The following is a 15,232-nucleotide window of genomic DNA, read 5'->3' as shown; positions in this document are numbered from 1 at the left end:
ACTTCCTAGCAAAGAGGGAACAGTATAGGCTGGTAAGCCCCACTGAGGCCTACTAAGGGGACAGCAAAGTATAAAGAGAGTGCCAAAGGAAGAGAGTGTGCTCACTGGAATATATGAGAATGGAGCTTCATTAGTGTATAACACAGCAAGGTCAGGACAGTAAAAAGACTTTTACAAACAGCTCTGTAGTGCTGGAGGGCAAACGTGGGAATAGTGGCAGGTTTAAAGACGCTACCAAATGGAGTCTTACTGTAGGGGTGATTGTGCCATAATTTTGCTGACCTCATTCGCTCAGCAAATGGTCATCAAATGCTTATTATGTGTTTACCATGTGTGAGTCATTACTACAGGGTTAGGAAAACCATGGTGAATAAGGCAGATATAGTCTTGCTCTGGTGGGGCTTATCATTTAGTGTGTGTATGGGCATGTAATAGACAAGGAAACAGGATAACAGTAAATGTTATAAAGAACACAAAATGGGGTAGTGTTAAGAAGGACAACTGGCCTGGCGCGTGGTCTGGGAAAGCCGTTCTAAGAAGATGACGGTTGAGCCGAGGTCTGAACATCTCAGGAGACTGCCATGTATTCATTTGGGGGGAATAGTGGTATCTGACTTGTTTAGTGTTGAGTCCTCCCCAGTAATTCTAGTATTTGAAAGTGAATCATAAACACAGCACGTCTGAGGGCCCAGCTGTAGGTATGTCGCTATCAGGTGATGACTCTTGATGTGGCTCTGAGAACATGGTGGCTTTGGTGGTGTGAATGAGGCAGTAGTCCTTGGAGTTACCCATCTTGGTATGGATGTATGAAGAATAGGCAGAAATTTAGATTTAGTTTCCCATAGCTTCATAATGAAGAGTGGGAAGTTCTGATCCGGCGCCCCCCCCCCACCCCCCCAATTGCACTGCTCTGCTTTGTCCTCCATTTTCCCATTGGCTCCCTCCTTAGACACAGGTCCTGGAAGGACTCAGAGAGTTCTCAGAGATCAGCATGCCAAAATCTGCATTTGATAAATGAGAAAACTGAGAGGTTAGTTGCCTTGTCTAAGATCACACAGGTACTTAGGGCTTCCTCTGCGGATTTGACTCAGGTTTTCTGTTTCCTGGTTCAATCCTCATTCTTTCAGATCACCCTGGCCCTGAAGCTACAGGGGTGTTTTTTGAGAACTGCATTTCAAACTAGGGTGGGATCCAGGTTCACATTTAGTGTTAAAAATAATTATTTCATAAAACTTCTAAAGATGAAATTAGTATTAGATAAGAAACTGTTTTATAATCAAATATTGTATAGGTCAGTAAAATATATTATTGAGAACAATTAATAAGTGACGAATATGTTATAAAACTATTAAACAGTTACGGAATTACTCAAAGGGCCAATTGACTTTATAGTGGTGGGGAGTTGCAAAGTGGATCATGGGAAACTGCAGGGAGGAGCTCATGATTAACTTGCGTCTTAAAGGAAAAGTAGTAATTCACTGATGTAGTGGAGGTGGGAAGGACAGGAGAGCCATCCTGGAGAGACTAGTGTAAGCGATGGGTTAGGGGACTACGTATTAGGGAAGTTTGGAGAAAGAAGCCAGACAGGAGAGTAGGAAGGCAGATAGGACTAGGGTGTTAAGAGCTTTGTTTGTCTTGCCAAAGGCTTTTAGCCATCCTATAGAAAAATGCTGTTCAAAACTACTGATCACTGTCTGTGATTTTGGACACGTCTGATATTTATGCTGTCCAATATGGCAGCCACATGTAGCTCCTGAGCCCTCGAGTTGTTTTTTTTTTTCTTTTTAGCTATTGAGCGCTTGAAATGTGACCAGTGCAATGGAGGGATTTTGATTTTAGTGAATTAAAATGTAAATTTTTTTTAAAAATTTTTTTTTCAACGTTTATTTATTTTTGGGACAGAGAGAGACAGAGCATGAATGGGGGAGGGGCAGAGAGAGAGGGAGACTCAGAATCGGAAACAGGCTCCAGGCTCTGAGCCATCAGCCCAGAGCCCGACGCGGGGCTCAAACTCACAGACTGCGAGATTGTGACCTGGCTGAAGTCAGACGCTTAACCGGCTGTGCCACCCAGGCGCCCCAAAATGTAAATTTTAATAGACACACACAGTTAGTGGCCATCATATTAGACAGTGCAACTTTAGAACGTGTGGGGCCGTAAGCAGTTCTAGGTAGGTGAGTGATACAATTAGATATGTGTTTAATGATTCCTCCAACGGAGGAATTATTACTATGAAGCTATATTTATGCAATTCTATGACAATCAAATAAGGAAAAAATAAATTCATTGATTTTTGTATCAACTAGCCTTAAAATGAAAACAATGATGATTTTGGTTTGGAGGAAGCTCAAAAAATAGGCTCTTCTAATGCGTATACTCCTGGGATCAGAAGGAATGCTCCAGTAATAGTGTTAGTAGCCATTGTATTGTGACATATCAATAAAAAGATAATGGCACATAAAATACTGTTAAAACTTACGTTATTATTTTTTTTCTAAAGTAAGCTGCGTGTCCAACCTGGGGCTTGAACTCATGACCCTGAGATCAAGAATTGCAAGCTCTACTGACTGAGGCAGCCAGCTAGCCCATAAACACTGTTTTATTAAGGTCCCCTTCTTTCCTTAGATTGTTAGAATGCTGCATTTCTGTAAGGTTTCTGAAATTTCATGTATATATTAAGAAGGTAATAATTAAAAAAAATCCATCCTAGTTCATTTATCTGTCACTAGTTAAGTTGCAAATTACGTGGTGGCTAACAGGGAAATCTTAAATCTTTCATTAGCACAGGATAGTCTCCAGAGAGACTGTGACTTCAACACACATTTTGGATATATTCCAAGCTAGGGAAGATATCTTTCAACATTCCTAAAAACAAAACAAAGAAATCCTTTTAGCTCCTGAAGGGCTAAGGTCTTGTTTGGCCCACTTGGGGTGGGACTTGGGCTGCGGCGGGGGCATGGTGTCTACTTCCCACCCAGACTACAGTGTGAATTCACCTCCCCTCCTGTTCCCTGGAGCCTGGTTTGGTTGATCTAGTTCAGGATTTCATGACAGGCCTAAGCCTCTGATCTCAGCTACTCTAGAGAAGATGTAACCCTCAGAAATCGGTCGTGGAATACCTCATTCTGCTATCTGTCCCAACCCCTAGCCGCCTTGACTGGCCTAGGGTTAGGCCAAGAGTCCAGATCCAGATCGGTACCATAGGAAAATTATACACCATGACGAATCAGAGCTTTTCTGTTTGTTTGTTTTGTTTTGTTTTTGTTTCTCTTCCTTCCCCTTTTCCTCCAAAGCTAAGGATATACCCAGACTTCCTATGGGTACCCAAGGCCCCATCCAGAACTAGGCCGATTTCTGGGCATGCAGGATGGTTGGGGACCAGGCAGACGTGCAGTTTTTCCAGTCCTTTGAAGAGGTGAGCAGGGCTTTAGGACATCATATTTATCCCCCCACCCCCTGCTTTTACAGGTCTCTAATCTCAGAAACCAGGCGGAAAGGATACCAAGTCACCCACAAGAGGGCAGCAAATGATTTCCATTCCAGTTTTGTTTCTGTGCCACAGAGCTTCTATTTAGTCAAGAAATAAAAATTTGATGCTGACGGGAGGAATGGGGCCCGGGGTTCATTTCCCTGTGCAGCTTTTGCACAATTCTCATGTACCCTTGTTAGTACGGCTTATTGCTGGAGTGTGGCAAGTCCCGGCTGGTGGTCTCCTGGCCTGAGCAGGCAGGATGGGGAGGCCTGTGGGACCTGGCCTTCCTCTCTGCTCAGCATTCAAGGTCAGGATTTGTTCCTGAGGAAAGGAACAACACAGACCTGCATTTGGTATTTTTCTTGTTTCAACCTCCTTGTTGTGAAAGATTCCTCAGTTTGTGCTTCGGCCCAAATTATCAGATGCTGGTCAGTTGCCAATGTGCCCAAACAGGAGACTGAACAGGTAGAGATGTCTCCAGGCCAGAGGACTTTCCCTCATTGTTCATCATGAGGAATACTGCCCTGTTGGTGAATGGAGTGTGATTATTCCCGTGTGCCCGCAGGGTGAGACTCAGACAGGCCTCGGTTCAGTTGTGAGATGGCCTAACCCGGCATCCTTTGATCACCTCCTTCTCTCTGCCCTTCTTTCTCATGAGAGGGGCTTTCTGTGGTCTCCGGGTCCAAACCAACAAATATTTATTAAGCACCTCCACTGGGTAGGTGCTCAAATGACGCTAATAACAACAACTTATTTATTTATACACATTTGTGTATGCCCAGCTGATATTATGATGTTTAATGAATCCCCTAAACAACCCTATGAGGTAGGTATTATTCCAAGTTTATAGATAAAGGAATCGAGGCTGTGAGAAGTTAAGCAGTTTGTCACTTAGCTAGCCCAGGGGAGGAACAGGAATTCGAACCTACATGTGACTGACTCCAGTACCCTAACTGGGGTGCCCATTGGTTTTCTTCCTAGAAAGGCCTTTAGTCTCAAAGACCTTGTAATTTAATGTGGTGGTTTTCCACTTGAGTGCACATCAGAATCATCTGGAGGGCTTTTAAAGGTTTTTTTTTTTTTAATGTTTATTTATTTTTGAGAGAGAGAGAGAGAGAGAGACAGGGTGTGAGCAGGGGAGGGGCAGAGTGAGAGGGAGACACAGAATCCGAAACCAGGCTCTGAGCCATCAGCACAGAGTCCGATGTGGGGGTCGAATCCATGAACCGCGAGATCGTGACCTGAGCCGAAGTCGGACGCTCAACCGACTGAGCCACCCAGGCGCCCCTGGAGAGCTTTTAAAAATCCCAATGGCCAGGGTCCTATCCCAGGCCAGTTAAAGGTGTGTGTGTGTGTGTGTGTGTGTGTGTGTGTGTGTGTGTAGGTGTGTGGACGGGGGTGATGTCATAGGCACTGACATTTAAAAAAGCTCCCCAGGTGAGTCCTGTGTGCAGCCAGAGTTGAGAAGCCCAGCCCTTGTGGACAGGAAGGGATAGGTGATGTGAAGTCCAGGCAGCCAAATGAAGAGAAGGGTACACTTGTTTAGGTAGGGATCAGGGGTGTTGCACACCCCTCTCCAGCAGACAGTTGACTGTTCCTGTGGAGGTGGGTACTTACATGCGAAAAAAGCTCCCCTTTGGTAACAGTGACAATAACATTTTTTTCAAGCACTGGCCCCTCGTAAGGCAGTTTTACATTTTGACCATTATTAACGCTTTTAATCCTTGCAACAAGCTAATGCAGTAGGGCCCTACCTCTTCATCCAGTCTAAGATGCTGTGGGTTCTAAGATGCACCATCATTTTATGTACACTAAGAAAGAAAGAAAAAAAAACACTACCAACTAGTTGTACGTCCCTTTAAATGATGGGTTTTTTTTTCAGAGATGTTAAAATGTGAGAAAACATGCATCTCGAAATTAATGAAGCATGGTGTTGTTATTTCCCTTAATAGATGAGGAAATGGAGGCGAGGGAAGGTGAGTGTCCAAGATCATCCAGGCAGGCAGGCGCATGAGCGTTTACCGTACCGTCAATATTCTGCCTCAATGTAATTTGTAATGGCAAGATTAAGTTTCATATAAATATGCCCTAATTACTTTAATTACTCCCCTAATTTTAGTTGATTATATCTTGATGCAGGTTTTTATATGTGTCTTTTCCCAGGGCACTGCCAACCATACATTAGGTGCTGACTATTTTACAGCCAGTGATTCCGTTAAACCACCCCCACTGGTTCTCATGTGTCCGGTGTGAGATTGAGGCTGGGACCTCACAGGCCTCTTGTAGAGCTTTCGAATTTCACCACTTCATGATGAACTCTGTGGACGGTGCAGCCGATCGGCTGCACATGGCTGCTTTCTTTGTCCAGCCTCTCAGGTCTCAGGTTGGCCGGCCTCGGATGGTCCTCCGCTCTGCACTCACTCGGCCGCTCTCTGGGACTAATGACTACTGGTTGCATAGTGATTCAGGTCTCGGGTGCATTGCTTCCCATCGAGCATTGGAAAGTGAGTGGATGGTTGTGACCTGAAGGCTGGGCGCACTTGATGATCAGGAAACAGTTGCTGGGGCTTTTTGATTCTGACAGAGCCAAGTGTTTTCACTGCAAACATCTGTAGACGTTCCTCATGCATGATCCCTGATCAGATCTTGGCACTTCTACAAGAAGCCTGACCAGTTTCTGGTAGAGCCTTTCCTTCTCTTCTGAAGCCTGGGAGTTCAGATGTTAATGAAAGTGGCAAAGTTTATAGTTTAGGGGGGGAAGGTGGCAGGTTATCTCAGCTGCTTGAGGGTCTGGTTGGCCATACCTGAAAACAGTCAGTACCTCACTCTGAAGTAAGTATAGCTGGACCCCGACCTCCCTGTCCTTTATCAATCCTCATCTGTTGGTCTGGGTATTACAGGAGTTTCCCACATGCACTGGGACCACAACTGAGACATCATTCAACTGTTGGTGGGGCGCGTGGACGTGTTGCTTATTTTTTTTCACAGGAAGTAGATTACTAATAGGCAGGGCTAGCATCTTGAGATCCCAAGATCATTCCTGATTTACCAGAAATACATTGTTTTGGTTATTTATTGTTGTATAACAACCCCCCTCCCCCCAAATTTAGGAGCTTGAGACAAAGGCCAATTTATTAGCTCTCATTTGGTTCTGTAGGTTGACTGGACTCAGCTGAGCAGTTCTGCATGTGTCACTTGGAGTCTCTCATGTGACTGTCGCCAGATGGTAAATGGAACTGGAGTCATCTGAAGCCAGACTTGGGAGCTGGTAGGACTGAGCCTCCCTCTCTCTCCATAGTCTCAGAGCCTCACCTGTTCATGGAGATTCTCCACCAGGGTAGACAGATTAGCTACATGGTTACTCAGGGATCCCAAAAGAACAAAGATGGAAGTTTCTGGCTTTCTCAAGGCTTAGGCCTGGAACTGGCCTAGTGTCATATCTAATCATTAGAAATGTTAGTTAGAGGGCCAGTATAGATGCAAGGGGTGGTTAATAAATGACACTTTTATGGAGGGAGTTACAAAGCACTTTCTGCTGTCTTTAGTCTACCACATATGTTCACACTTTGTGTAGTGATATGGGTGAACATAGACTAAGAGATACATCTGACCCCAAGGATTTTAGGGTGTGAATGGCTTCTCTATTCTTGCTTTGATAAAGATGCCAAATGGGTCTGTGTCCACTGGCAAATGTTTTATTAAGAAGAAATAGGAAAGTGTAGTGGGTGAAAAGGGTATTTGGTGTCTCTTTGCTTCGGGCATTGACCATCTAATCTAAGTACAGAAAGGAAACTTAGGCACCTTTCCTAATTGACAATGAGATCTTACCTCTAATAGCTATCTTTTTTTTTTTTTTTTGTCATTTTTGCTGTGTTTTGGCTGGTGAAGCCCTTTTCTCAAATGTTGGTGCCCTCGGAGAGCTCACAGCAGAGCCTCCACTGGGGTGAATGAGAAGAGAGAGTCTAGCTGTCCCCATTTAGACTGCATCTCCTAGAGGACAGGGCCTCTCACCTACCCTTGTAACCATAGCACCGGACACAGGCTCTTCCTGAGTAGACAAGCGGTTAATTGGTTTTCACCGAGCCACCAGTATAAGGAATGAGACAGGGCAAACCTGGGCAAGCATGGATAATGACAAGCACAAGAGACAAAAGAAAACGTAATGTCTTCCTACACACAGCTTCATATTCTATGAGAGGACAAAATAGCCCCAAGGGAAATACTTGAGACTGAAATCAGGACAGGATCACTAAGAAAATCTTCAGGGATGCTCGTAAAAAGGGAGAGAACTCAGGAGGGCCAAGTGAGTGTAGGAATAGGGAGGATGTAGCGTGGCTCAGCCTTCTCCAAGTTGTGTGTGCAGGGAAATGGGGAGGAAGCCCTGGTAAAAAGCAAATTCTTATTTAGTCGTGTGGGGTGGGGTCCGAAAGTCTGCATTTCGAACAAGTTCCCAGCTCTTGCTGATGCTGCCAAGAAGGATCGATGCAGAGAAGAAAAATCAGAAAAGTTTTCAGGATGGAGAAAAGGAGGTGAAGTTTGGAGGTGTTGCTAGAGGATCCTGCTAATGGAATCACTTTTCTGTGGACAGCTCTAACCTTAGGAACACTTCTGTAGCAGGACTGTGAGACATCATGAGGCAACGCCCTTCTGGAAGAAAGCTGTGTGGGAGTGAATGGGAGAGCACTGTCTCGGGTTTTGTCTTTTTATTTCGTATAACACCAGCAAGTTGAATTCAGATATTTTCTTTTCTTTTCTTTTCTTTTATTTAAAAAAAAATTTTTTTTTCAACGTTTATTTATTTTTGGGACAGAGAGAGACAGAGCATGAACGGGGGAGGGGCAGAGAGAGAGGGAGACACAGAATCGGAAACAGGCTCCAGGCTCCGAGCCATCAGCCCAGAGCCTGACGCGGGGCTCGAACTCACGGACCGCGAGATCGTGACCTGGCTGAAGTCGGATGCTTAACCGACTGCGCCACCCAGGCGCCCCGAATTCAGATATTGTCTTAAATATTCCTTGCTCCGCACTCCCCAGTATATTGGGATTCGATTTTTCTCGTATTACCTGTCAAATGGCCTCAGGGATTCATTCCTGGGGGGCAATAGGGAATTTGCTAATTTTGGTACTGCTGAGAGATTATGGACAGATGCTATGATAGCCCCAAATCCATTTGAAGATATCAAGACCTCAGATGGTCAAAAAGATGAGAAATGCTTGAAAAATCTATTGAAAGACCATTTCCTATTTAAGGTTATTATTTGTTTTCATTTTTCCTGCATGGCAAGACTTTAACTTTTTTCAGTTCAGTATGGTAACCATTTGAAGTTACCATACTTCTACTTCTAAGAATATGCTTTTAGGCTCCCAATAAAACGCTGTTGGTCATAGGGGCACTCAATACTGATGGACTACAGGGGATATTATACCCGAGAAACCACTGGCCTCCACTGTAGCTACATGGAGTTCCGTGTCTCTATTCTATCTGAGATGGATGGGTGTATGGCCACCATTATCACTTCCATGGTGCGGGCTGTTATAGACTGTAATGGGAGGTTAATACCTGTGCCGATTTATGACCTCCAACCACCCCAAGTTACTGTTCAGGTAGACAATATCTCTTCTTATCACATCTCTTCTGTTATAACGTGGGAGATAGTGACCTGGGTCCAGATAAATAATACCACTTGAGTTCAATTAGTGATTTTTCTGTCATAGTAGTTATTTCACGTGTACTCTCCCAAGCTCTGTGAAATGTGGTCTCGTGTCTTTCCTGTATAGGAACTGTTGATTTGTGACATTCATTTTCCAGATAATTGTTTTCCTTGGTCTTGTATTGCCACAAACCACTCCCTAGAAAGCTGATCCTGTATCTTCTTCTTTTAAAGTGGTCCAGTTTAGATAAGGAAACACGATTTCAGATTCTTATCCAAAGCCTATGCAAACCACTTTGGTTGAGAAAATTGGTCTGTAAATCTTACAGGGTTCGGGAGCTTCTTAGGCACTTACATGGGTTCAGGTGGATCAAAAATATTGATACAGCCTGTCCTTCAAATTACAGCGTGGCTCCTTGAAGCCAGCCTGTAATTGCAAATACTGAGCAGCGTTATAAGATGGAAAGGACAGATATCTGGATGTTCTGAACTCTAAAAGGAACTTTAATTTTCATTTCAGCTTCAAGTTAGTCCTCTCCAAAGGCAAAGCTTAGTTTGTCCTCTGGGGCTCACCCGGCCGTGATAAGAAACAGGGCCACAGCTCCAGGGGCCACAGCTGAAGGCAGTCAGGTTGAAGTAATGCTACATCTGCCTCATCTGGCTGAGTTGAACTGCGTGGGGTGGTTGTGGTAGCCAGTTACGGAGAATGGCGTACACAGCGCCGATGTGCATGCCCTGTTGGGGAGAAAATCAATGGTAACTGCTACTATTTATTGTACGCTTACTGGCTGGGCTCCGTGTACTCATCATCTCATTTCATTTCTTCAGTAGCCCTGCAAGATAGGCATGATCATCCCCATTTCCCAACAGAGAAAGCTACAGCCTGGAGAAGAGAGATCTTCAACTTTCTGCCAGGACGACAACGGAAGGTCTTGTCAATATGGCTAGCTTTAACAGTGACAAAATAGCAATTGGATTGGTCTCCACCTCCAGCCTCCTCTATCCTTTCAGCTTCTTTGTCCTGCCTGGGAGCCTTCCCCGCCACCCACCCAACCCTGCTTTTCCCCTGGGGGAATGCAAGGAGGGCAAGATTTGAAGAGGGGGAAGGAGCAGAGAAAGAGAATGATGTTAGTGGTTTAAGCTAAGAAAAGACCGCACAGAATGAGAGTGGAGATGCATGGAATAGAGTTGCCCCATCTGGATCCTCTAGGCCCATTTTTTCACAGGAAGGAGACACGAATGGCCCATCCAAAGAAGACCCAGTCTTCTTTGCTTGGTGAATGGCAGGAGGGCAGGAATGGAGGAGACAGCCTGGGGCCAGCTGTCTTTGGCATCATTGCCAGCACCAAGGATGCTATGGGGTGGAAGATACAAGAATCTTGCATAAGTGTAAGGGGCACTCTCCTATTCTTGAATTCTGGGTCAGTGGCTTCTATCTCATTAGCATTCAGAATTCAGAAAGTTTTTTCACTTTGTTTTCAATACAGGGATCCAGACTTTGGGGGAGGCCCTTCCTTTCCTTTGTCACATCTACAGTGTGCCCCGGGGGGGGGGGGCAGTGTGCTGCTGCACGGTGCCTCACGGAGCCGTGAGGTGAGGCACCACAGACCCTGGTTCTGAAAAGTCGAGTCTTCCTTCTGGAATTCTCCATAGCGGCTCTGGGTTTGCAAGGCAGCTTGTCTCCCTCCTTTGAAACTGGGATTATTTGCTAAGCAAAGGCAGCACCATCACATCTTGCTGATGCTCCGAGCAAACATCAGTAGCAAATGATCCTCTTAAGCAAGTGCAAGTGGCTGGAGGCAATGCTGAGGGCTAAAAATATGGAATGGACTAAAACCAAAACAACCGCTCAGCCTCAATGCCACTGCGTCTGGAGGACCCCTTTAGAATACTGATGTGGGGAAGGTGTCTTGAAACCGCAGGCTGGAGGAGTAGGAGAAGGCGTTCCTTTCCCTCTGAGCAAATTGCTCACATCCTGGGGCGCCGACTCAGACTTTCAGCTTTTCTGCTCTGTCTTTGTGGCTGGAGAGAGGCCCAGGCTCTGAGACCAACTTGGATGAGGGTATAAGAGGACTATTGAGTGGAAAGGCAAATGCCTTCTGTACATTCTGGCTTCTTGATTTCAGCAAGCCGAATTCCTGTGAGCCCAATGGACCATTTCCCATTGCTTTCAATGGATGGCAGAAATCCCTGCTACTTGAGTGAATGGCCTATGTCTCGAGTTTGGAAAAGAGAAATCCTTGGATACCTTTCACATAATCCTTGCTCAGTCTTAGCATTCCTGTCAGCAGTTTATTCTAAATCACAGGAATTCTCTTTTCTGACAGAGGCCTGGGACAGGGCCTTTTTGCATGGAAGGGAGTCAGGGAATGTTGATGGCTGGTGGCACTTGTGTTATTAGGTTACTAATGTCACTAGGTTACTGACGTAATTGGAGCACATAGAAGTGGGACCACATGAGGGTTCAAGCTTCTCAACTATAGAGCTATTTGTCTGGTGGATATGTTTCCAGATGGTTGTGGTGCTTGTTGGAATTGCCCATGAGATGTTGGTGTTCGCGTTTTTCTGGAACCTGATCTCAGTTCTCCTTTCTTCTTACTGGAGTCATTAGGGTCCTGTTTGCTTCCCAGGTTGTTTAATTTCCAGCCTCTGTTGGCTCCTCTCCCCCAGGCTGGATCTTCCTGAACACATCTGTAGTCTCAGCTCTGCCCTGGGCCCTAGGACGAATCCCATTTCCAGGTAGGAGAGATTTAATGAGTTTCATGTTTCAGCATGAGTGGCCTTTGGTGCGAGTGCAGCCATGACCAATTCTGATAACCTGAAGTTGTATGCTGGTCCAGAGACAACGTGTCACTCTGTGCCCTAGGTCTGAGAATTGATCTTCTGTCTGGTAGTTGTTGCTTTTTCATTGGAGAGTTTAGTTTTTGTGTTATTTGCCTCTTACAAATTATTGTGTCGACAATCTGCCATTTGTTTTGGTTTCTCCAGGATGTGAGCTCTTCTCTTATTAGATGCCTCCCTGTTCTTTCTCCCTAAATACCTTCTACCTGCTGATGGATAGCTCTGGTGCTGCCTGCCTGTTGGAGCTGCTGAGTTTCTTTTGTGTTCCTCATGTCCCCTAATTGGGTACCTTTATTGGTAGCATACTATCTCTTTACAGACTCTGACTAAATGCCCATCCATCCATCCTTCCACCCACCCACCCAACCACCCATGCACTCACTCATCCATCCATCCATCCACTCATTCCTTCCTCCATCCATCTAGGAGTTACTGAGTGTCTACTGTGTGCCAGGCCTCATTTTCTGTGATCATGCAAGAGAAAGAGAGAGAGAGAGGATGAGAGAGAGAGAGAGAGAGAGAGGAGAGGGGCAGAGGGAGAGGAGGACAGAGGATCTGAAGTGGGCTCTGAGTTAACAGCAGAGAGCCCGATGTGGGGCTTGAACTTATGAACCGTGAGATCATGACCTGAGCTGAAGTCAGATGCTTAACTGACTGAACCACCCATGTGCCCCTCATCTTCTGTAACTATACTCTTTAAAGAACACATTGCACCCAGCGGGCCATATTTCCTTCCAGTGCTTATAACTAGGTCTATCCTTCAATTCCATTATAGGGATTCAGTCATGGGACATTCTTCCCTGATGTCAGGCCCCTCCAGCTGCTCTGTCTAGTTATACTTTATTGAGATTTCTTAAAAAAAGTTTTTTTAAATTTATTTATTATTGAGAGACAGAGACAGAGCATGAGCAGGGGAGGGGCTGAGAGATGGGGAGACACAGAATGTGAAGCAGGCTCCATCCAGGCTCCGAGCTGTCAGCATAGAGACTGACGTGGGGCTTGAACTCATAAACTGTGAGATCATGACCTGAGTCGAAGCTGGACGCTCAACCTGACTGAACCACCCAGGTGCCCCACTTTAGTGAGATTTCTTATTTGACCATTCATGACAGGGTCTTCAATTCAGCTTTTTCATTCTTTCTTTATGATTCTGATCACCGTATAAACATATTTAGTTTAACATTTTGAATTCAATTATTACTAACTCTGTGGAATTCCTTGAAGTTTACTAAGAGTCAGACTCTGGTCAATGTAAACATGATTCTCTTATTTCAGGTATGTTCAAACTCCTTCTAAGTTGTGCAATTAGTTCATATTAATTCCACTCCTACGTTCACCTTGATAAATTTTAATGTGTCCTTCTGAGAAATTTTATACCGTTTTGTCAAAATCTCTCATATTTTAAAGACACTTATGGAAAAAGTTGTGGAAAACACAGAAAAAAAACAAGGTGAAAAGGAGTGTCTTGCCTAACTCAGGCAACCTCAGAGAGCAAGATCAGAGAGAAAGCCATTCACTGCTCTCTCTTCAGACTCCTCAAAGGTAATTATTGTTCAGCTTTGCAAATCAATCGTTTAACATTATTTTCTTTGAAGTGGTAGATTTGTTCTGCAAAACAGTCAAATGGTAGAAAAGAGTTAAGAAATTAAGGAGACATAACAAAATTAGTTGGTTTGAAGGAGCAGGAAAAGACACTTAACAGTCTGAAAACGTGGTGAAGGAATTTTTTTTTTTAAGTTACAAAAATTAGTGGCGTGTATAACAAATTAGTCCAATAGCAAGTGCTAACATGCAAATTAAGTGCTAAACTCAGTGAACTGGTAGAATACATAAAGATCTCAGGTGAGGAGATTGGTCCTTTCTGAGGAAGATTGTTGGACGATGGGTGACATTTTCTGGCAGGTCGGAGGTCCCGGGGATTAGGGTGGAGACATTTAAAGCAAGCAGACCCCACTGGAATCCTGGGCACTTTCATTTAAGCTTCCAGACCGTGTGTTCTGAACAAGTACTTGAATAGTTCCTCTGGGCAAAGTCCTTAGATGTGGTGGCTGAAAGCCAGTTCTATTATCTCCACAGTCCTCCTTCTCTCTGTTAACTTGATAACAATTCACTTGATTCCCAAATGAAATGTTTCTCACCCGTCAGAGTCTTTGATCTGGCATGTCAGCGTCACATCAGATTGCGTCACCTGCTCTCTTCTCTCCTTGCTATATCAACTTACTCTGTTTCCTCTGAACTGCGTGTCCCTTCACATTTGGATGATTATGTTTGAAAACGTGGCCTCGACATTTTCCCTATTGTATCATGTGTCTTATGCTCCCGCTCTCTGTTGGAAAGGAGAATGCACAGTGAAAAGAAACCCAAACATTTTAGTTAATAAGACAGGACAGAAACCTCCCTATTTGTGCCACGCACTGGAATTCATCTGATGAGGCACCCTTAAAAAAATCCCTCTTCTTTAGAGCATTGCATATAATTCATTTAAAGTAGTTTAATTTCAAGTCTAGAAAACTCTGAAGTCCGCATAGACTCTGAATGGTTTACCCTCTTCTGCTCTTTTGGCAACTTGTTTAGCTAAGACCTACCTGCTAAGTTATATGGCTCGCTCTGCTCTTTATTACACCATGATATACATTATTTGTTATAGAAAAGTGTTATAGTACATGTTACCTAAATGTGACCACCATCATCTGGATCCTCAGCAAATTTACAATTACCATTGGTCATACTTACAATTACAAATACTTACAATTGTCAAATTTACAATTACCATTGGTCATAGAGTGGTTTTCAAACTTGGGTGCTCCTCAGAATTACCAAGGGAGCTTTTACAAATCCCAATGCCCAGGCCACACCCTAGACCAATTAAGTGAGAATCTCTGGGAGTGGGACCCAGTCATTAGTATTTTTAAAAGTGTCTTGGCAAGGTTCCAGGGTCAGCTTTGGGAGCCCGTGGTGTAAAATCTACTCAGGTCTTGGTCTGCATCCCAGCAGTATTGGTATCACCTGGGAGCCAGGCAGAACCCTTGGGCCCCATTCCAGACTTGATCTGCATTTTATCAAGATCCCAAAATACTTCACCGTGAACTTTAAAATTTGGGAAGCACTGAATGGCACGGAAAGGCACTTGACGAAGCATTGTAAGGTGATTCATTCACAATTGATTACTTCCATAGTGTGCCAGGCACTGCACAGGGCTCAAATTCATCACCACCCAGCAAAGGGGTATTTGAGCATTATATTGTGAGGAAACTGAGGTGTGGTCAGGC

Source organism: Prionailurus viverrinus, chromosome B2 (assembly GCF_022837055.1).
Source record: "Prionailurus viverrinus isolate Anna chromosome B2, UM_Priviv_1.0, whole genome shotgun sequence".
Classification (NCBI taxonomy): domain Eukaryota; kingdom Metazoa; phylum Chordata; class Mammalia; order Carnivora; family Felidae; genus Prionailurus; species Prionailurus viverrinus.
The sequence above is the reverse complement of the archived record's forward strand: the minus strand, read 5'-3'. Positions refer to the sequence as shown.